This window comes from Ranitomeya variabilis, chromosome 4 (assembly GCF_051348905.1).
Source record: "Ranitomeya variabilis isolate aRanVar5 chromosome 4, aRanVar5.hap1, whole genome shotgun sequence".
Lineage (NCBI taxonomy): Eukaryota > Metazoa > Chordata > Amphibia > Anura > Dendrobatidae > Ranitomeya > Ranitomeya variabilis.
This window is the reverse complement of record NC_135235.1, coordinates 311,005,118-311,028,503: the sequence shown is the minus strand read 5'-3', so window position 1 is coordinate 311,028,503 and position 23,386 is coordinate 311,005,118. Positions and strand designations below refer to the sequence as shown.

Sequence of the window (23,386 nt, the reverse complement as noted above, 5' to 3'; positions counted from 1 at the left end):
GAAGAGACCCTCATAGGGACAAAACGAGAAGACAACCACACCAAATCCCCAACAGAAAGCCGAGGACCAACACGACGGTGGCGGTTGGCAAAAAGCTGAGTCTTCTCCTGGGACAACCTCAAATTGTCCACCACCTGCCCCCAGATCTGATGCAATCTCTCCACCACAGCATCCACTCCAGGACAATCCGAAGATTCCACCTGACCAGAGGAAAATCGAGGATGAAACCCCGAATTACAGAAAAACGGGGACACCAAAGTGGCAGAGCTGGCCCGATTATTGAGAGCGAACTCCGCCAATGGCAAAAAAGCAACCCAATCATCCTGGTCAGCAGACACAAAACACCTCAGATATGTCTCCAGGGTCTGATTAATCCGCTCGGTCTGGCCATTCGTCTGAGGATGGAAAGCGGACGAAAAAGATAAATCTATGCCCATCCTAGCACAGAATGCCCGCCAAAATCTAGACACGAATTGGGTCCCTCTGTCAGAAACGATATTCTCAGGAATACCATGCAAACGAACAACATTTTGAAAAAACAGAGGAACCAACTCGGAAGAAGAAGGTAACTTGGGCAGAGGAACCAAATGGACCATCTTAGAAAAACGGTCACACACCACCCAGATGACAGACATCTTCTGAGAAACAGGCAGATCTGAAATAAAATCCATCGAGATGTGCGTCCAAGGCCTCTTAGGAATAGGCAAGGGCAACAATAATCCACTAGCCCGAGAACAACAAGGCTTGGCCCGAGCACAAACGTCACAAGACTGCACAAAGCCTCGCACATCTCGTGACAGGGAAGGCCACCAGAAGGACCTTGCCACCAAATCCCTGGTACCAAAAATGCCAGGATGACCTGCCAACGCAGAAGAATGAACCTCAGAGATGACTCTACTGGTCCAATCATCAGGAACAAACAGTTTATCAGGTGGGCAACGATCAGGTCTATCCGCCTGAAACTCCTGCAAGGCCCGCCGCAGGTCTGGAGAAACGGCTGACAATACCACTCCATCCTTAAGGATACCTGTGGGCTCAGAGTTACCAGGCGAGTCAGGCTCAAAACTCCTAGAAAGGGCATCCGCCTTAACATTCTTAGAACCCGGTAGGTATGACACCACAAAATTAAACCGAGAGAAAAATAATGACCAGCGCGCCTGTCTAGGATTCAGGCGCCTGGCGGTCTCAAGATAAATCAAATTTTTGTGGTCAGTCAATACCACCACCTGATGTCTGGCCCCCTCAAGCCAATGGCGCCACTCCTCAAAAGCCCACTTCATGGCCAAAAGCTCCCGATTCCCAACATCATAATTCCGCTCAGCGGGCGAAAATTTACGGGAAAAGAAGGCACAAGGCCTCATCACGGAGCAATCAGAACTTTTCTGCGACAACACTGCCCCAGCTCCGATCTCAGAAGCGTCGACCTCAACCTGAAAAGGTAGAGCAACATCAGGCTGACGCAACACAGGGGCAGAGGAAAAACGGCGCTTAAGCTCCCGAAAGGCCTCCACAGCATCAGGGGACCAATCAGCAACATCAGCACCCTTCTTAGTCAAATCGGTCAATGGTTTAGCAATATCCGAAAAACCAGCAATAAATCGACGATAAAAGTTAGCAAAGCCCAAAAATTTCTGAAGACTCTTAAGAGAAGAGGGCTGCGTCCAATCACAAATAGCTTGAACCTTGACAGGATCCATTTCAATGGAAGAGGGGGAAAAAATATATCCCAAAAAGGAAATCCTCTGTACCCCAAAAACACACTTAGAACCCTTCACACACAAAGAATTAGACCGCAAAACCTGAAAAACCCTCCTGACTTGCTGGACATGAGAGTCCCAGTCATCCGAAAAAATCAGAATATCATCCAGATACACAATCATAAATTTATCCAAATAATCGCGAAAAATATCATGCATAAAGGACTGGAAAACTGACGGAGCATTAGAAAGACCAAAAGGCATCACTAAATACTCAAAGTGGCCCTCGGGCGTATTAAATGCGGTTTTCCACTCATCCCCCTGCCTGATTCGCACCAAATTATACGCCCCACGGAGATCAATCTTAGAGAACCACTTGGCCCCCTTTATGCGAGCAAACAAATCAGTCAGCAACGGCAATGGGTATTGATATTTAACAGTGATTTTATTCAAAAGCCGATAATCAATACATGGTCTCAAAGAGCCGTCTTTTTTTGACACAAAGAAAAAACCGGCTCCTAAGGGAGATGACGATGGACGAATATGTCCCTTTTCCAAGGACTCCTTTATATATTCTCGCATAGCAGCATGTTCAGGCACAGACAGATTAAATAAACGACCCTTTGGGTATTTACTACCCGGGATTAAATCTATGGCACAATCGCACTCTCGGTGCGGAGGTAACGAACCAAGCTTGGATTCTTCAAAGACGTCACGATAGTCAGACAGGAACTCAGGAATTTCAGAGGGAATGGATGATGAAATGGAAACCACAGGTACATCCCCATGAGCCCCCTTACATCCCCAGCTCAACACAGACATAGCTCTCCAGTCGAGGACTGGGTTGTGAGATTGCAGCCAAGGCAATCCTAGCACCAAATCATCATGTAGATTATACAGCACCAGAAAGCGAATAATCTCCTGGTGATCCGGATTAATACGCATAGTTACTTGTGTCCAGTATTGTGGTTTATTATTAGCCAATGGGGTGGAGTCAATCCCCTTCAGAGGAATAGAAGTCTCCAAAGGCTCTAAATCATACCCACAGCGTTTGGCAAAAGACCAATCCATAAGACTCAAAGCGGCGCCAGAGTCGACATAGGCGTCCGTGGTAATAGATGACAAAGAACAAATCAGGGTCACAGATAGAATAAACTTAGACGGTAAGGTGCAAATGGAAACAGATTTATCAAGCTTTTTAGTGCGCTTAGAGCATGCTGATATAACATGAGTAGAATCACCACAATAGAAACACAACCCATTTTTCCGTCTAAAATTCTGCCGCTCGCTTCGGGACAGAATTCTATCACACTGCATACTCTCTGGCGACTTCTCAGTGGACACCGCCAGATGGTGCACTGGTTTGCGCTCCCGCAAACGCCTATCGATCTGAATAGCCATTGTCATGGACTCATTCAGACCCGCAGGCACAGGGAACCCCACCATAACATCCTTAATGGCATCAGAGAGACCCTCTCTGAAAGTCGCCGCCAGGGCGCACTCATTCCACTGAGTAAGCACAGACCATTTACGGAATCTTTGGCAGTAAATTTCCGCTTCATCTTGCCCCTGAGATAGGGACATCAAAGTTTTTTCTGCCTGAAGCTCCAAATGAGGTTCGTCATAAAGCAACCCCAAGGCCAGAAAAAACGCATCCACATTGAGCAACGCAGGATCCCCTGGTGTCAATGAAAAAGCCCAGTCTTGAGGGTCGCCCCGGAGCAAGGAAATCACAATCCTGACCTGCTGTGCAGGGTCTCCGGCAGAGCGAGATTTCAGGGACAAAAATAATTTGCAATTATTTCGAAAATTCTGAAACCCGGATCTATTCCCCGAGAAAAATTCCGGCAAAGGAATTCTCGGCTCAGATACAGGTGCATGACAAACAAAATCTTGCAAATTTTGTACCTTCGTGGCGAGATTATGCAAACCTGCAGTTACACTCTGAAGATCCATTACAAACAGGTGGACACAGAGCCATTCAAGGGTTAAGAGGAGGTAAGAAGCAGCTAGACAGCAATTAAGGGCTAGGCAGCAAAACTCTGAGGGGAAAAAAAAAAAAAAAAAAATTTCCCTTCAACACTTCTTTTTCTCCTGCTTCAGCCCAAACAATTAACACTTTGTTGGCCGGTCAAACTGTCATGATCTCAATGGCAAGAGAACATAGCATAAGCATATATAGGAACTAGCTCTTGGAAGATGGGAACTGAGCTGACCATGAACTAAACCTAACGCACAACTAGCAGTGGCCGGGTAGCATACCTACGTTGATTCTAGATGCCCAGCACCAGCCGGAGGACTAAATAAAACTAGCAGAGGAAAATATTAGTCCTAGCTCACCTCTAGAGAAATACCCCGAAAGGAGACAGAGGCCCCCCACATGTATTGGCGGTGAGTTGAGATGAAATAACAAACGTAGTATGAAAATAGGTTTAGCAAATTTGAGGTCCACTTACTACATAGCAGAAGACAGAAAGGACACTTTCATGGTCAGCTGAAAACCCTATCAAAAACACCATCCAGAAATTACTTTAAAACTCTGGCATTAACTCATAACACCAGAGTGGCAATTCCTGTTCACAAGAGCTTTCCAGACACAGTAACGAAACTACAGCTGTGAACTGGAACAAAAATGCAAAAACAAACATGGACAAGAGTCCAACTTATCTAGTAGTTGTCTAGGAGCAGGAACAAGCACAGAGAGGCTTCTGATAACATTGATGACCGGCAAGCAACTAACAGAGCAGCAAGGTTATATAGCGACTCCCACATCTTGATGGGAACAGGTGAACAGAGAAGATGAAGACACCAGTTCAATTCCACCAGTAGCCACCGGGGGAGCCCAGAATCCAAATTCACAACAGAGATCCAAACGAAAAGACACCGGGTTAAGGATTTCCAAGATCTTATAAGGACCGATGAAGCGAGGCTTAAATTTAGGAGAGGAGACCTTCATAGGAACATACCGAGAAGACAGCCACACCAAATCCCCAACACGAAGTCGGGGACCCACACCGCGGCGGCGGTTGGCAAAGCGCTGAGCCTTCTCCTGTGACAACCTCAAACTGTCCACCACATGGTTCCAAATCTGCTGCAACCTATCCACCACAGAATCCACCCCAGGACAGTCAGAAGGCTCAACCTGAACCGAGGAAAAACGAGGATGGAAACCAGAATTGCAGAAAAAAGGCGAAACCAAAGTAGCAGAACTAGCCCGATTATTAAGGGCAAACTCGGCCAATGGCAAAAAAGTCACCCAATCATCCTGATCAGCAGAAACAAAACATCTCAAATAAGTTTCCAACGTCTGATTAGTTCGCTCGGTTTGGCCATTAGTCTGAGGATGGAAGGCCGACGAAAAAGACAAATCAATGCCCATCTTAGCACAAAAAGTCCACCAAAACCTGGACACAAACTGGGATCCTCTATCAGACACCATATTTTCAGGAATGCCGTGCAGGCGAACCACATTCTGAAAAAATAGAGGAACCAAATCGGAGGAAGAAGGCAACTTAGGCAAGGGCACCAAATGGACCATCTTGGAAAAACGATCACACACCACCCAGATGACAGACATTTTCTGAGATACTGGAAGATCCGAAATAAAATCCATGGAAATGTGCGTCCAAGGCCTTTTCGGAACAGGCAAAGGCAAAAGCAAACCGCTGGCACGAGAACAGCAAGGCTTAGCCCGAGCACAAATCCCACAAGACTGCACAAAGGAACGCACATCCCGCGACAAGGAAGGCCACCAGAAGGACCTAGCCACCAAATCTCTGGTACCAAAAATCCCAGGATGACCCGCCAACACCGAAGAATGAACCTCGGAAATAACTCTGCTGGTCCATCTATCCGGGACAAACAGTCTCTCTGGTGGACAACGGTCAGGTCTATCCGCCTGAAATTTCTGCAGCACTCGTCACAAATCTGGGGAAATGGCAGACAAAATCACTCCCTCTCTGAGAATACCAGCCGGCTCAGAAACTCCCGGAGAGTCAGGCACAAAACTCCTAGAAAGTGCATCAGCTTTCACGTTCTTCGAACCAGGCAGGTATGAGACCACGAAGTTGAAACGGGAGAAAAACAACGACCAACGAGCCTGTCTAGAATTCAGGCGCTTGGCAGACTCAAGGTAAATCAGATTTTTGTGATCAGTCAAGACCACCACACGATGTTTAGCTCCTTCGAGCCAATGACGCCACTCCTCAAATGCCCACTTCATAGCCAACAACTCCCGATTACCAACATCATAATTCCGCTCAGCAGGCGAAAACTTTCTTGAAAAGAAAGCACATGGCTTCATCACAGAGCCATCAGAGCTTCTCTGCGACAAAACAGCCCCTGCTCCAATCTCAGAAGCATCAACCTCGACCTGGAAGGGGAGAGAGACATCTGGCTGACATAAGACTGGAGCTGAAGAAAACCGGTGCTTCAGCTCCCGAAAGGCCTCCACGGCCGCAGGAGACCAATTAGTCACATCAGAACCCTTCTTGGTCAAATCCGTCAAAGGTTTAACCACGCTAGAAAAATTAGCGATGAAACGACGGTAAAAATTAGCAAAACCCAAGAACTTCTGAAGACTCTTAACAGACGTGGGCTGAGTCCAGTCATGAATAGCCTGGACCTTGACTGGGTCCATCTCCACAGTAGAAGGAGAAAAAATAAAACCCAAAAAGGAGACCTTCTGTACTCCGAAGAGGCATTTTGAGCCCTTCACAAATAAAGCATTAGCACGCAGGACCTGAAACACCATCCTGACCTGCTTCACATGGGACTCCCAATCATCAGAAAAGACCAAAATGTCGTCCAGATAAACAATCATAAATTTATCCAGATATTCTCGGAAGATGTCATGCATGAAGGACTGAAACACAGAAGGAGCATTAGAGAGTCCAGAAGGCATCACCAAGTACTCAAAATGGCCTTCGGGCGTATTAAATGCTGTTTTCCATTCATCTCCCTGCTTAATGCGCACAAGGTTATACGCACCACGGATATCTATCTTGGTGAACCAACTGGCAACCCTTAATCCGAGCAAACAAATCAGACAATATTGGCAAAGGATACTGAAATTTGACTGTGATTTTATTCAGAAGACGATAATCTATACAAGGTCTCAAAGAACCGTCCTTCTTGGCCACAAAAAAAAAAATCCTGCACCAAGAGGGGAAGAGGATGGGCGAATATGTCCCTTCTCCAAAGACTCCTTTATATAACTCCGCATCGCGGCATGCTCTGGTATAGACAAATTAAAAAGTCGTCCCTTAGGGAATTTACTACCAGGCATTAAATTTATAGCACAGTCTCAATCCCTATGAGGAGGCAGGGCACAGGACCTGGGCTCATCAAATACATCCTGGTAGTCAGACAAAAACTCAGGAACCTCAGAAGGAGTGGAAGAAGCAATAGACACCAACGGAGTATCGCCATGAATTCCCTGACAACCCCAACTTGACACAGACATAGCTTTCCAATCTAAAACTGGATTATGAGCTTGCAGCCATGGCAGACCCAAAACGACAACATCATGCAAATTATGCAGAACAAGAAAGCGAATCACCTCCTGATGAACGGGAGTCATGCACATGGTCATTTGCGTCCAATACTGAGGTATTATTCTCAGCCAATGGTGTAGCATCAATTCCCCTCAGAGGAATAGGAAATTCCAAAGGCTCCAGGACAAAACCACAGCGCCTGGCAAACGAAAAATCCATCAGATTCAGGGCAGCACCCGAATCCACAAAAGCCATAACCGGGTAGGACGATAAAGAACAAATCAAAGTAACAGACAAAATAAATTTAGGCTGTATAGTACCAATGGTGACAGGTTTAGCGATTTTTTTTAAGCGTTTAGAGCATGCTGAGATAACATGAGTAGAATCACCACAGTAAAAGCACAACCCATTTTGACGTCTATGACTTTGACGCTCAATTCTGGTCAGAGTTCGGTCACATTGCATAGACTCAGGTCTCTGTTCAGAAAATACCGCCAAAGGATGAGCAGATTTGCGCTCCCGCAAACGTTGATCAACCTGAATGGCTAAAGCCATAGAATCACTCAGACTTGCAGGGGTGGGAAACCCCACAACATTCTTAACGGCCTCAGAAAGACCTTCTCTGAAATTTGCAGCCAGGGCACCCTCATTCCATTGAGTAAGCACCGACCATTTCCGAAATTTTTGACAATACACCTCTGCTTCATCCTGACCCTGAGAGATAGCCAGCAACGCTTTTTCTGCCTGATTCTCAAGATTAGGCTCCTCATAAAGCAGTCCAAGAGCCAGAAAAAATGCATCAACATTAAGCAATGCAGGATCTCCTGGCGCCAGAGAGAAAGCCCAATTTTGAGGGTCGCCACGCAACAAGGAGATAACAATTTTAACTTGCTGAGCGGAATCACCAGAGGAACGAGGTCTCAGAGATAGAAATAACTTACAATTATTCTTAAAATTTAGAAACCTAGATCTATCTCCAGAAAACAACTCAGGAATGGGTATCTTTGGTTCTGACATAGGGCTATGAAAAACAAAATCCTGAATACTTTGCACCCGTGCAGTAAGATGATCCACACTAGAAGTCAGAGTCTGAACATTCATGTCTGCAGCTGAGCTCAAAACCACCCAGAGTTCAAGGGGATGAAAGAAGCTAAACAGACTGCAGCAAAGGAAAAGCGGGAGGAAAAAAAAAAAATGCACTCAGGTCTTCTTTTTATCCCACTTCTGCGATGCATTAAACACTTTATGGCCTGCTATACTGTTATGATCCTTAGTGGTTGAGGATCACAAATTACTCCAGCTAAGTAACAAAACATAGGACAAGCTCTAGGGAGGTGGCAAACTGGACTGACCGCAAATCTGAACCTATCCAAACACACTAGAAGTAGCCGGTGAACGTGCCTAAAAATCCTAGACATCTCGAGCCAGCCTGAGGAACTAACTACCCCTAGAGAGAAAGAAAGACCTCTCTTGCCTCCAGAGAAATAATCCCCAAAGATATAGAAGCCCCCAACAGATAATAACGGTGAGGTAAGAGGAAGGCACATACACAGGGGTGAAAGCAGATTCAGCAAATGAGGCCCACTAATACTAGATAGCAGAAAATAGAAAAGGGAATCTATACGGTCAGTAAAAAACCCTTACAAAATATCCACTCTGAGATTTCAAGAACCCCCACACCAACTCACAGTGTGGGGGGAGAAACTCAGTCCCCTAGAGCAACCAGCAAGCGAGGAAATCACATTTTAGCGAGCTGGACTAAAAAACATAATGAACACTGATAATCAAAAAATGATCAAACAAAAACTTAGCTTGTCTTGGAGAGACTGGGAGCAAGGTAGACACAAGGAATCTGAAGAGCACTGAATACATTGATAGCAGGCAAGGAACTGAGTCTCCAGGTGAGCTAAATAGGAAACCAACCAAGGATAACGAACCAGCTGATGCAGCCAACCTGCAGAAAGACAACACTACACAGTACCGCTTGTGACCACTAGAGGGAGCCCAAAAATAGAATTCACAACAGACACCTATATTAAATCAGGCGGGCTGCCCAGCACTATATACATGCACCCCTCAGTTACAGACACCCTAGTACACAAAGCCAACAATAAGGGCCTGGCAGCATCCTGCCTATCTTGTGGGGGCCTGCTGCATCCTGCTAGTGCATTTATCATCTGACAGGTTTTGGATAAGGCTGTTTCCTTATGGTATGTTTTTATTAATTTTTCTATGTTAGGTGTTTTTGAAGTGATGCACATGGCATACTTGCAGTCACGTCACTGGACGGCCTCGGCAGTGATATCGGAGAATCCTGACAGCTTGCGTTGCATGCACTGTAAGTATTCAGAAGTCTGCAGCCACACATAGTCACTGCAGACTTTCATAATACGACCATACAACCCCTATAAGTGCACAATTATTTTCAGCCCTTACATAGTCTGTGTGATAACTGGAACATAGGATGAGGACAATGGAAACATATGACTTTTCATATGACCCAGCTGCAAAATTTTGAAATTTTTTTCGCAGAACATCTGGCCCATCGAAACGCTTTAATCATCTGCCTTTTTGGATAGGAGCAGCGGAAGTAAGGTATCTCCAGATATAGAGGATGACATAATATGTTTGAACATAGCTTGGACGCAGCCACTGATCATTCCGCCTCTGCAGACACATATTTGTGCTCTCAAGGCTCTAACATGTCGCAGGTGTTCAGCTCTGTCTCTACTACATGTGATCTAAATGACTCTATGTTCCCTTTCCCATAGTGAGCTCTGCAATGGCATGAATGCAACTTACATAATACTGTTCCTTATGCATACAAAATGAATACTATAATACTGCAGCCTATGTGCAGAAATATTTATTCCGCACATTATAGTAATAACTCAGCTTTTCTAATACTGCCTACTCAGTACAAGAAAATTACTACTATAATAGTGGCCCTATGTACAAGAATATAACTACTATAACACTGACCCCTATGTACAAGAATATAACTACTACAATACTGCCCCTATATATAAGATTATAACTACTATAATACTGCTCCTATGTAGAAGAATATAACTACTATAATACTGCCCCTATGTACAAGAATATAACTACTATAATACTGCCCATATGTACAAGAATATAACTACTATAATACTGCTCCCATGTACAAGAATATAACTACTATAATACTGCTCCTATGTATAAAAATATGACTACTATAATACTGCCCCAATGTACAAGAATATAACTACTATAATACTGCTCCTATGTACAAGAATATAACTACTATAATACTGCCCATATGTACAAGAATATAACTACTATAATACTGCCCTTATGTACAAGAATATAACTACTACTAGATGGTGGCCCGATTCTAACGCATCGGGTATTCTAGAATATGTATGTAGTTTATTTATGAAGTTTTCAGAATAATGCAATTTATACACAGGATTTGGCCGGCCGGCTGCGACCAATTAACGAAGTGTGGTTCAAATTCCATGCCAATTCGCGGCCAGACTGCGCCTGTCGCTGATTGTTCACAGCCGGCCAGGCGTGACCAATCAGTGGAGGCAGGGCTGGCTTCAGGTTTTTGAGGTCTCCTCTTTAACACATACCACGATTCATGATGCACAGATACAGCAGAGAAATATACCACAGCCAAGTAGCATATAACATAGCCTACGTAGCATATAGCACAGCCTTGTAGTATATAACACAGCCCACGTAGCATATAGCACAGCCACGTAGCATATAACACAGCCTCGTAACATATAGCACAGCCCACGTAGTATATAGCACATCCCATGCAGTATACAGCACAGCCCACGCAGTGTATAACACAGCCCACGTAGTATATAGCACAGCCCATGTAGTATATAACACAGCCCACGTAGTATATAACACAGTCCACGTGGTATATAACACAGGCCACGCAGTATATAACACAGCCACATAGTATATTGTCCAGCCACGTAGTATATAGCACAGCCACGTAGTATATTGCCCAGCCATGTATACTGCACAGCTACGTAGTATATAGCACAGCCCACATAGTATGTAACACAGCCACGTAGTATATGGCACAGCTCACGTAGTATGTAGCACAGCTCACGCAGTATATTGCCCAGTCACGTAATATATTGCACAGCTACATAGTATATAGCACAGCTCACGTAGTATATAGCACAGCTCACGCAGTATATAACACAGCCACGTAGTATATTGCCCAGCCACATAATATATTGCACAGCCCACGTAGTATATAGCACAGCCCACGTAGTATATAGCACAGATACGTAGTATATAACACAGCCCACATAGTATATAGCAATGTGGGCACCATATCCCTGCAAAAAAAAAAATAATTAAAATAAAAAATAGTTATATACTCACCTTCCGTCGGCCCCTGGATCCAGGCGAGGCGTTTAGCGATGCTCCTCGCGACGCTCCGGTCCCAAGAAAGCATTGCGGTCTCGCAAGATGATGACGTAGCGGTCTCGCATGCATGGCCCGGAGCGTCGCGAGGAGCGGGAAAGGCGCCGAAAGGTGAGTATATAATGATTTTTTATTTTTTATTTTTTTTATTATTTTTAACATTAGATCTTTTTACTATTGATGCTGCATAGGCAGCATCAATAGTAAAAAGTTGGTCACACAGGGTTAATAGCAGCGTTAACGGACTGCGATACACCGCGGTATAATGCAGCCATTAACCCTGTGTGAGCACTGACTGGAGGGGGCACTGACAGAGTAGGAAGGGGCGAATTCGCGGCCGGACTGTGCCTTCCTGCCACGACCAATCAGCAATACGGGATTTCCGTTACAGACAGACAAACAGACAGAACGACAGACAGCCAAACAGACGGAAGTGCCCCTTAGACGTTTATATATATAGATAATACTGCCCCTATGTACAAGAATATTACTACTATAATACTGCTCCTATGTACAAGAATATAACTACTATAATACTGCCCCTATGTACAAGAATGTAACTACTATAATACTGCCCCTATGTACAAGAATATAACTACTATAATACTGCCCCCTATCAACAGGAATATAACTAATATAATACTGCCACTATGTACAAGAATATAACTACTATAATACTGCTCTTATGTACAAGAGAATAAGTACTATAATACTGCTCCTATGTACAAGAATATAACTACTAATACTGCTCTTATGTACAAGAGAATAAGTACTATAATACTGCTCCTATGTACAAGAATATAACTAATATAATACTGGTCTTATGTACAAGAATATAACTACTATAATACTGCTCCTATGTACAAGAATATAACTACTATAATACTGCCCCCTATGTACAGGAATATAACTACTATAATACTGCCATTATGTAGAAGAATATAACTACTATAATACTGCCACTATGTACAAGAATATAACTACTAAAATACTGCCCCCTTTGTACAGGAATACAACTACTATAATACTGCCAATATATACAAGAATATTACTACAATAATACTGCACAAAATAATATCTCAGACTATACGACACAATAAAGAACAGAAGGGGGAAGCTTTATAACCTTTGATTGAGGTGGATTTAGGATACAGATGCTTTTTACCTCTATGGGACATTTGTGTTGAAGTCATTACCATTATTTCGCTAATAAGCTATTAACGTCCTCGTCTATATTTTTAGAGTTGCTCTCAGTTCAGTAAATGGATACAATTTTGGGCTGTACTTGGAGTCTCTCTCATTACTTTCCAAACAAAAATTACCAAGTAAAGTAGCTTGGACGTCCTTTTGTGTTGGAGGTAATTATCGCAGGGCTGGCGACTGTTCATTCATGAGAAAGTAAGTGTGCCCCACAAGTGACCCCCACACATTTTAATTCCTCTGAGAATGTCTTTATTAGACCCAGGCACGTTAATATCTCGTAATGAGTCCATTTCAGTGATGGATGGCCAGATCTAATTAACACATTGAATACATATACAGATGCAGGAGCCGTGGCCTTTACTTACGTACTTTTCTCAAAAACTACAAGAGTTCAATGATTGAAGGCAGCAGAGGAGGAAAAGTTTTGTCATTTCTCAATATTATTGGTTCCTAGTGGTCTGATATTAAGGAAAATATTCAGTCTTAAATAAAGGGGGTTGACAAAATGGGGAATTCACTTGAACAAAATATGGCCTTACCCTCCAGGTCACAGTCGATAGGACATTTGTAAGGTTCCTGAAATGTAGGAAAAATGGAAAAGCCATCTTATCATGACAGCCTACTTTTTTGTGAATCTCAGAGCTGTTCCACCAGGGACCGGTAGAATAAGAGTTTTCGAGGGAAGGATCTGTCTCACAAGGATATTACATCTTCACCTTTATGAAGTTCTAAAACCATAGTTGCATCGAAAGACCGTCCATCGTAGAAAATGCCAACGTGTTTCTGGTACATACAGCACCCTTGCTCATGGCGCTTTCCTGGTTGGACAGTCTTTGGATATAACCATATTTTATAACTTCTTAATGAAGAAAAAGGATTCTATATCCATATGAGCCAGATCCCTCCCTCAAAAACCTGAAATGTAGCCCCAGAAAGTGTTAGTCTGTTTTGGAGAACCTTTTCTACTGTTAACAAAAGAAGTCTGCCATAAACCAACACAAATTTTTTACCCTTTAGTAGAGCACAGAACTTCATAACCCTGGGCCTCAAGGTAAGATTTGTATCAAGGTCTCACACCTAGCATGTATCACTTATAATACTTAGGGTCTTATGTGGCAGAGGGTCTTCGGGTCAGGTTGCAAATGCCAACACCTCACCTCTTTAGCTACATCCATACCCAAAGGATTGAGTTCTACCAATAATCTCCAATGTTTCTGAAAGTTATCTACTTTTTATTAGCTTTACTTAGTCATACCCTGCAGCTCCACGCATGTCACATTCTGCAGCTCCACTCATGTCACACTCAGAGTACAAATGTTCTGCTGAAGGTAGTTGGACACAGTCAGTAAGCTTCCTCTTTCACCTTAGCCAAGTGTAATGTACTATACTGCAAACTCTGAAGTATAATAGAGAATGTCAGGAAAATATTCTTATGGGTGATCCCCTCAGAAAGAGAAAATGGGTGATGGTGGGTGTGATTCACAATCTTGGAAACCGTTATTTTTTTTTCTGTTAATTAATTCCTTAATCAATATATGGATCTGCCTTATAGTATAGGCGACTCGCAGATTTGCTTTGTAATTCTGTGTTGATCTTTTAATCTTTCTTTGGGTTAACATATTTGTTTGTTTGAAAATCGAACAAAAACATTTTTAGAAAAAAATACAGGATGTAACTCAGGATCAGTACAGGATCGGTAATGTAATGTATGTCCACAGTGACTGCACCAGCAGAATAGTGAGTGCAGCTCTGGAGTATAATACAGGATGTAACTCAGGATCAGTACAGGATCAGTAATGTAATGTATGTACACAGTGACTGTACCAGCAGAATAGTGAGTTCAGCTCTGGAATATAATACAGGATGTAACTCAGAGTCAGTACAGGATTAGTAATGCAATATATGTACACAGTGACTGTACCAGCAGAATAGTGAGTGCAGCTCTGGAGATTAATACAGGATGTAACTCAGGATCAGTACAGGATCAATAATGTAATGTATGTACATAGTGACTCCACCAGCAGAATAGTGAGTGCAGCTCTGGGGCGTAATACAGGATGTAACTCAGGATCAGTACAGGATCAGTAATGTAATGTATGTACACAGTGACTGCACCAGCAGAATAGTGAGTGCAGCTCTGGAGTATAGTACAGGATGTAACTCAGGATCAGTACAGGATCAGTAATGTATGTACACAGTGACTGCACCAGCAGAATAGTGAGTGCATCTCTGGGGTATAATTCAGGCTGTAACTCAGGATCAGTACAGGATCATTAATGTAATGTATGTACACAGTGACTGCACCAGCAGAATAGTGAGTGCGGCTCTGGAGTATAATTCAGGCTGTAACTCAGGATCAGTACAGGATCAGTAATGTAATGTATGTACACAGTGATTGCACCAGCAGAATAGTGAGTGCAGCTCTGGAGTATAATACAGGATGTAACTCAGGATCAGTACAGGATCAGTAATGTAATGTATGCATACAGTGACTGCACCAGCAGAATAGTGAGTGCAGCTCTGGGGTATAATATAGGATGTAACTCAGGATCAGTACAGGATCAATAATGTAATGTATGTACACAGTGACTCCACCAGCAGAATAGTGAGTGCAGCTCTGGGGTATATATACAGGATGTAACTCAGGATCAGTACAGGATCAGTAATGTAATGTATGTACACAGTGACTGCACCAGTAGAATAGTGAGTGCAGCTCTGGAGTATAATTCAGGCTGTAACGCAGGATCAGTACAGGATCAGTAATGTAATGTATGTACACAGTGATTGCACTAGCAGAATAGTGAGTGCAGCTCTGGAGTATAATACAGGATGTAACTCAGGATCAGTAATGTAATGTATGTACACCGTGACTGCACCAGCAGAATAGTGAGTGCAGCTCTGGGGTATAATACAGAATGTAACTCTGGATCAGTACAGGATCATTAATGTAATGTATGTACACAGTGACTGCACCAGCAGAATAGTGAGTGCAGCTCTGGAGTATAATTCAGGCTGTAACTCAGGATCAGTACAGGATCAGTAATGTAATGTATGCATACAGTGACTGCACCAGCAGAATAGTGAGTGCAGCTCTGGGGTATAATACAGGATGTAACTCAGGATCAGTACAGGATCAATAATTAATGTATGTACACAGTGACTCCACCAGCAGAATAGTGAGTGCAGCTCTGGGATATAAATACAGGATGTAACTCAGGATCAGTACAGGATCAGTAATGTATGTACACAGTGACTGCACCAGCAGAATAGTGAGTGCAGCTCTGGAGTATAATTCAGGCTGTAACTCAGGATCAGTACAGAGTCAGTAATGTAATGTATGTACATAGTGACTCCACCAGCAGAATAGTGAGTGCAGCTCTGGAGCATAATACAGAATGTAACTCAGGATCAGTAATGTAATGTATGTACATAGTGACAGCACCAGCAGAATAGTTAGTGCAGCTCTGGAGTATAATACAGGATGTAACTCAGGATCAGTACAGGATCAGTAATGTAATGTATGTACATAGTGACTGCACCAGCAGAATAGTGAGTGCAGCTCTGGAGTATAATTCAGGCTGTAACGCAGGATCAGTAAAGGATCAGTAATGTAATGTATGTACACAGTGATTGCACCAGCAGAATAGTGAGTGCAGCTCTGGAGTATAATACAGGATATAACTCAGGATCAGTACAGGATCAGTAATGTAATGTATGTACACAGTGACTGCACCAGCAGAATAGTGAGTGCAGCTCTGGAGTATAATACAGGATGTAACTCAGGATCAGTACAGGATCAGTAATGTAATGTATGTACACAGTGATTGCACCAGCAGAATAGTGAGTGCAGCTCTGGAGTATAATACAGGATGTAACTCAGGATCAGTACAGGATCAGTAATGTAATGTATGCATACAGTGACTGCACCAGCAGAATAGTGAGTGCAGCTCTGGGGTATAATATAGGATGTAACTCAGGATCAGTACAGGATCAATAATGTAATGTATGTACACAGTGACTCCACCAGCAGAATAGTGAGTGCAGCTCTGGGGTATATATACAGGATGTAACTCAGGATCAGTACAGGATCAGTAATGTAATGTATGTACACAGTGACTGCACCAGTAGAATAGTGAGTGCAGCTCTGGAGTATAATTCAGGCTGTAACGCAGGATCAGTACAGGATCAGTAATGTAATGTATGTACACAGTGATTGCACTAGCAGAATAGTGAGTGCAGCTCTGGAGTATAATACAGGATGTAACTCAGGATCAGTAATGTAATGTATGTACACCGTGACTGCACCAGCAGAATAGTGAGTGCAGCTCTGGGGTATAATACAGAATGTAACTCTGGATCAGTACAGGATCATTAATGTAATGTATGTACACAGTGACTGCACCAGCAGAATAGTGAGTGCAGCTCTGGAGTATAATTCAGGCTGTAACTCAGGATCAGTACAGGATCAGTAATGTAATGTATGCATACAGTGACTGCACCAGCAGAATAGTGAGTGCAGCTCTGGGGTATAATACAGGATGTAACTCAGGATCAGTACAGGATCAATAATTAATGTATGTACACAGTGACTCCACCAGCAGAATAGTGAGTGCAGCTCTGGGATATAAATACAGGATGTAACTCAGGATCAGTACAGGATCAGTAATGTATGTACACAGTGACTGCACCAGCAGAATAGTGAGTGCAGCTCTGGAGTATAATTCAGGCTGTAACTCAGGATCAGTACAGAGTCAGTAATGTAATGTATGTACATAGTGACTCCACCAGCAGAATAGTGAGTGCAGCTCTGGAGCATAATACAGAATGTAACTCAGGATCAGTAATGTAATGTATGTACATAGTGACAGCACCAGCAGAATAGTTAGTGCAGCTCTGGAGTATAATACAGGATGTAACTCAGGATCAGTACAGGATCAGTAATGTAATGTATGTACATAGTGACTGCACCAGCAGAATAGTGAGTGCAGCTCTGGAGTATAATTCAGGCTGTAACGCAGGATCAGTAAAGGATCAGTAATGTAATGTATGTACACAGTGATTGCACCAGCAGAATAGTGAGTGCAGCTCTGGAGTATAATACAGGATATAACTCAGGATCAGTACAGGATCAGTAATGTAATGTATGTACACAGTGACTGCACCAGCAGAATAGTGAGTGCAGCTCTGGGGTATAATACAGAATGTAACCCTGGATCAGTACAGGATCAGTAATGTAATGTATGTACACAGTGACTGCACCAGCAGAATAGTGAGTGCAGCTTTGGGGTATAATACAGGATGTAACTCAGGATCAGTACAGGATCAATAATGTAATGTATGTACACAGTGACTCCACCAGCAGAATAGTGAGTGCAACTCTGGAGTATAATACAGGATGTAACTCAGGATCAGTACAGGATAAGTAATGTAATGTATGTACACCAGTGATGGGCAACCTTTTGAGCTTGGTGTGTCAAAATTCGCCAAAAAAACGAGCATAACTTGGGTGGTGTGTCACCTTGATAAAAAAAACATAATTTTGCGACATGTATAGTTTAAATAACAAATATGTATAATTATAATTATTTAACTTACCTGCTTAGTGACTTCTTTGTTCATCTGTCAGTTGTTTTCTTTTGTTGGTCTTGTTCTTGCTATTATTTAACTTGTGTGGGGTGCCGTGAACTAAGATAAGTGAGGGGGAGGGGGAATTCTTGCGATGGCGAACCTGTGGCATTCCAGCTGTTGCAAAACTACAATTCCCATCATGTCTTCACAGCCAAAGCTTTTGCTTGGAATGGCCAGGCATGATGGGAATTGTAGTTTTGCAACAGCTGGACTGCCACAGGTTCGCCATCACTAAATTTAGTGACTTTTTTGTTGCTGAATTTCACTAGCTAAATGTTCAATTGAAGGTTGGTATTTTGTACACTTCAAGCCCAAGCAAGCGCTACTAAGTTCATCTGTCAATCTGTTTCTTTTGTTGGTTTTGATATTATTTAATGCTGAGAATAAGGTCTCACAAAAGTAGGTAGAGGGAAAAATAGTGAGTAAAGCCATTGCTATATTTTTCAGGGTGCTAAAAGTGTCTGGTAACCTATTCCAGGCACTCCAAATTTCCTGTTCATAGTGGCACTCCTCTTGATTCTCCAAGCGGCACCTTTCTAGATTCTCAAGCTTTGACCTGAAGTCAACAAACACCTGAGCCCAGATGCTGTCCTGAAATTCTGCAAGTTGCATCTCCAAATCATCAATTTGTATCCACTGGAAACCATTTAATTCCAAACTACTGTAGACTACTACATCAGGATACTTAATTATTTTCATGGTCTGTTCTAGGCTTCTAAATTGATGAAATCTATCACTGAACTGGTCAAGTAACGAGTCTAAAACATGCTGGTACTGTATATGCAAGGGTTCCATTTCATTTTGTACAGCTGCACTGGCCTTCTCAAAATACTTTGTTACTCGAGGAAAATACTTATAAGTTTTAGTTTCTACATCTCGCTTGAAAATTTTAAGTTTACTTTCAAAAGCTTTTATGTATCCAAACATAACGTCAATACTTTTGCCAAAACCTTGTAGCTTTAAGTTCAGTTCATTAATATGAACAGAGAGATCTGTAAAAAACATCAGGTTGTTGACCCACGTAGAATCATAGAGCTGAGGAAATTTTCCCAGATCCTTATCCTCAAGAAATAGCTTAATTTCTTCAAAACACTCCACAAAGCGCTCAAGAACTTTGCCTCGGCTCAGCCATCTTACATTATTGTACATCAGCAGTCCACTGTAGGTGGAATCAACCTCCAGTAAAAGTGCAGAAAATTCTCGCTTGCGAAGGGGGCGAGCAGCTATTAAATTAACTATTTTTGTAACAACTGACATTAAGTCGTTTAAGTCAGTGAATCCTGCTTTGGCACATAAAGCCTCCTGATGGATAATGCAATGAAAAGGCACAATCGGATGTCCAATACCTTCCGTAAACAATTTAACAAATCCGACTTTTTTCCCCACCATGTTTGGTGCCCCATCTGTCGTCACTGACACAACTTTAGAGATATCAATGCTTAGGTCACAGAATGTTTGCATAACAACCTTACATATTTCACTTCCTGATGTACTTGTTGGCACTGATACTAACTGTATCAACTCTTCTCTCATTGTGAGACCATCAGAATATCGACCAATAATGGCCAACTGAGCATGTGATGTGACATCAGTAGTTTCATCAAGAGAGATCGAAAAATATTTACAATTACTTATGTCTCTCTTTAATTGATGTTGTACGTTTGTGTTCAGTCTCATTATTCGGTCTTTTATGATATTTCTACTCAGTGGTAACTCAGATATTCTCTTAATAATTGCATCTTTATTCTGCATATCATGAAACAGAACTGGTGCACATCTTAAGAGAGTATCTTTAATAAATTCTCCCTCACTGAGTGCTTTTCCATGCTGAGCTATGGAGTGAGCAATGCTCAGACTTGCAGATGTTAAATTTGTAGAGCTTTTTACAAATTTAAGGATGGAATTAGATTGGCTCTTATGAAGGTGTAGCTGCCTGGAAATGTATTCCTTCCTTTCATCCTCACTTTTTTTCAAGAGCTGGGAATGATTAGTTTCAAAATGTCTATTTACATTCCACGTTCTGCTTACTACCGTTTCACTACATAGAACGCAAAATGATCTGCCATTTTTTTCTATAATGCCGTACATCTCAGTCCATGACTCTTGAAAGGGTCGGCTACTGCTACTACCACTCCCTTTACTCAACTTTGGTTTCTTATTTTGTGGCTTCTCCATGAGAGAATATTTATAGTTAGCCCTGCAATTAGCAGAAATAGGGGTTAATAAGGATGCACCACAAACAGTAATGGTGGTGAAATTGAGTCTGTACTGCAAGATGGCGTTCCTAATGGCGGGAAACGGCACCCATAGCACAGGCCTCTTCCAGCCTCCCCCTCACTTATCTTAGTAAAATTGGCCAATGACACCCCACAGTTCACTGGATGATGGTTGCTGCCTGCAGACAGCAATCACAGGGCCTCCGGACAGCTATCTCCTCAGGCCTCAGAAGTGCAGCCTGGGACTTCTGGTCGGCGCAGCAGGGAGCAGCGCAATGTCGCCCAAACAACACAGATCCGACGCAGAGGCCTGGGACTTCCGGGAGCTGCGCCTGGCCTACCGGAAGTCCCAGGCCTAGACGCTCTGCACCGGAGCTCTGTTGTTTGGACCCGCATTTTAAAATGCGCGCGTCTCCTGCCTCCCGTGACGTCACGGCTTGTGATTGGTCGCGTCGCCCATGTGACCGCGACGCAACCAATCACAACGCCGGAACGTAATTTTAAAATCCTGAAGGACCTAAAATTACGTCACGGCTTGCTGTGATTGGTCGCGTCTCGGTCACATGGGCGGCGCGCGACCAATCACAAGCCGGGACTTCAAGTAAGGAAGTTAAAGCGCGAATTTTAAGCAAACAACACTGCCGGTTCCCTCGCTGAAGTCCAGGCTGCGTCGGAGAGGTGAGTATAGCAATATTTTTTATTTTAATTCTTTATTTTACACATTAATATGGTTCCCAGGGCCTGAAGGAGAGTTTCCTCTCCTTCAGACCCTGGGAAAGAAGCAATTTCTATGGGGCCGCGGCCGGCGGCCGGCGTGTCACTGAAAATGACTACGCGTGTCAGCACTGACACGCGTGTCATAGGTTCGCCATCACTGATGTACACAGTGACTGCACCAGCAGAATAGTTAGTGCAGCTCTGGAGTGTAATACAGGATGTAACTCAGGATCAGTACAGGATCAGTAATGTAATGTATGTACACAGTGACTGCACCAGCAGAATAGTGAGTGGAGGTCTGGGGTATAATACAGGATGTAACTCAGGATCAGTACAGGATAAGTAATGTAATGTATGTGCCCAGTGACTGCTCCAGCAGGATAGTGGGTGCAGCTCTGCTCAGCTCTGCTTCATCCTGGGATGAATGAGGGAGCCAAGTCCCAGGCTTCTGCTTCCCGGGCCAGGCTGGTGGGGGGCAGAAAGAACCAGCAACCAGCCTGCACATTAGAGGATTCGGGGGTGAGACACTCCACCAGGAGTCACAGCAATGTGGCTCCTACTCCCCCCAGGTCTGCAGAGACCCAGAGAAGCCGCAAGGCTTCCTGTTATGACCCCAATGGCGAGGGTCTCAGAGGTACGTGGAAGTCTGCAGAATACAAAAATCCAGCTCATAGGGCAGTGGTAACTGGGTTGACCATATATCTACTCCTAACGCCAACACTAGAAGTAGCCGGGGATCATTCCTACGTAGATTCTAGATGACACGCTCCAGCCGGAGAATCTAGCTACCCCTAGTAGAGGAAAACAAAAGACCTTTCTTGCCTCCAGAGAAGGGGACCCCAAAGCTGGATAGAAGCCCCCCACAAATAATAACGGTGAGGTAAGAGGAAATGACAAACACAGAAATGAACCAGGTTTAGCACAGAGAGGCCCGCTTACTGATAGCAGAATAAAGAAAGGTAACTTATATGGTCAACAAAAACCCTATCAAAATCCACACTGGAAATTCAAGAACCCCCGAACCGTCTAACGGTCCGGGGGGAGAACACCAGCCCCCTAGAGCTTCCAGCAAAGGTCAGGATATAGATTTGGAACAAGCTGGACAAAAATACAAAACCAAAACAAATAGCAAAAAGCAAAAGGCAGACTTAGCTGATATAACTGGAACCAGGATCAGTAGACAAGAGCACAGCAGACTAGCTCTGATAACTACGTTGCCAGGCATTGAACTGAAGGTCTAGGGAGCTTATATAGCAACACCCCTAACTAACGACCCAGGTGCGGATAAAAGGAATGACAGAAAAACCAGAGTCAAAAAACTAGTAACCACTAGAGGGAGCAAAAAGCAATTCACAACAGTACCCCCCCCTTAGTGAGGGGTCACCGAACCCTCACCACGACCACCAGGGCGATCAGGATGAGCGGCATGAAAGGCACGAACTAAATCGGCCGCATGAACATCAGAGGCGACCACCCAGGAATTATCCTCCTGACCATAGCCCTTCCACTTGACCAGGTACTGAAGCCTCCGCCTGGAGAGGCGAGAATCCAAGATCTTCTCCACCACGTACTCCAACTCGCCCTCAACCAACACCGGAGCAGGAGGCTCAGCAGAAGGAACTACAGGCACAATGTACCGCCGCAACAAGGACCTATGAAATACATTGTGAATAGCAAACGACACAGGAAGATCCAGACGAAAAGATACAGGATTAAGGATTTCCAATATCTTGTAAGGCCCAATAAAACGAGGTTTAAATTTGGGAGAGGAGACCTTCATAGGAACAAAGCGGGAAGAAAGCCATACCAAATCCCCAACGCGTAGTCGGGGACCCACACCGCGGCGGCGGTTGGCAAAGCGCTGAGCCCTCTCCTGTGACAACTTCAAGTTGTCCACCACATGATTCCAGATCCGCTGCAACCTATCTACCACAGAATCCACCCCAGGACAGTCAGAAGGCTCCACATGACCCGAAGAAAAGCGAGGATGGAA

General features: G+C 43.6%; 1 protein-coding gene across 1 annotated transcript in view; it reads right to left on the bottom strand.

Annotated features, from left to right (window-relative positions):
• Nucleotides 1-23,386, bottom strand: part of MEGF6 (multiple EGF like domains 6) — a 514,242-nt gene that overhangs the window by 132,403 nt on the left and 358,453 nt on the right. The window lies entirely within an intron of this gene.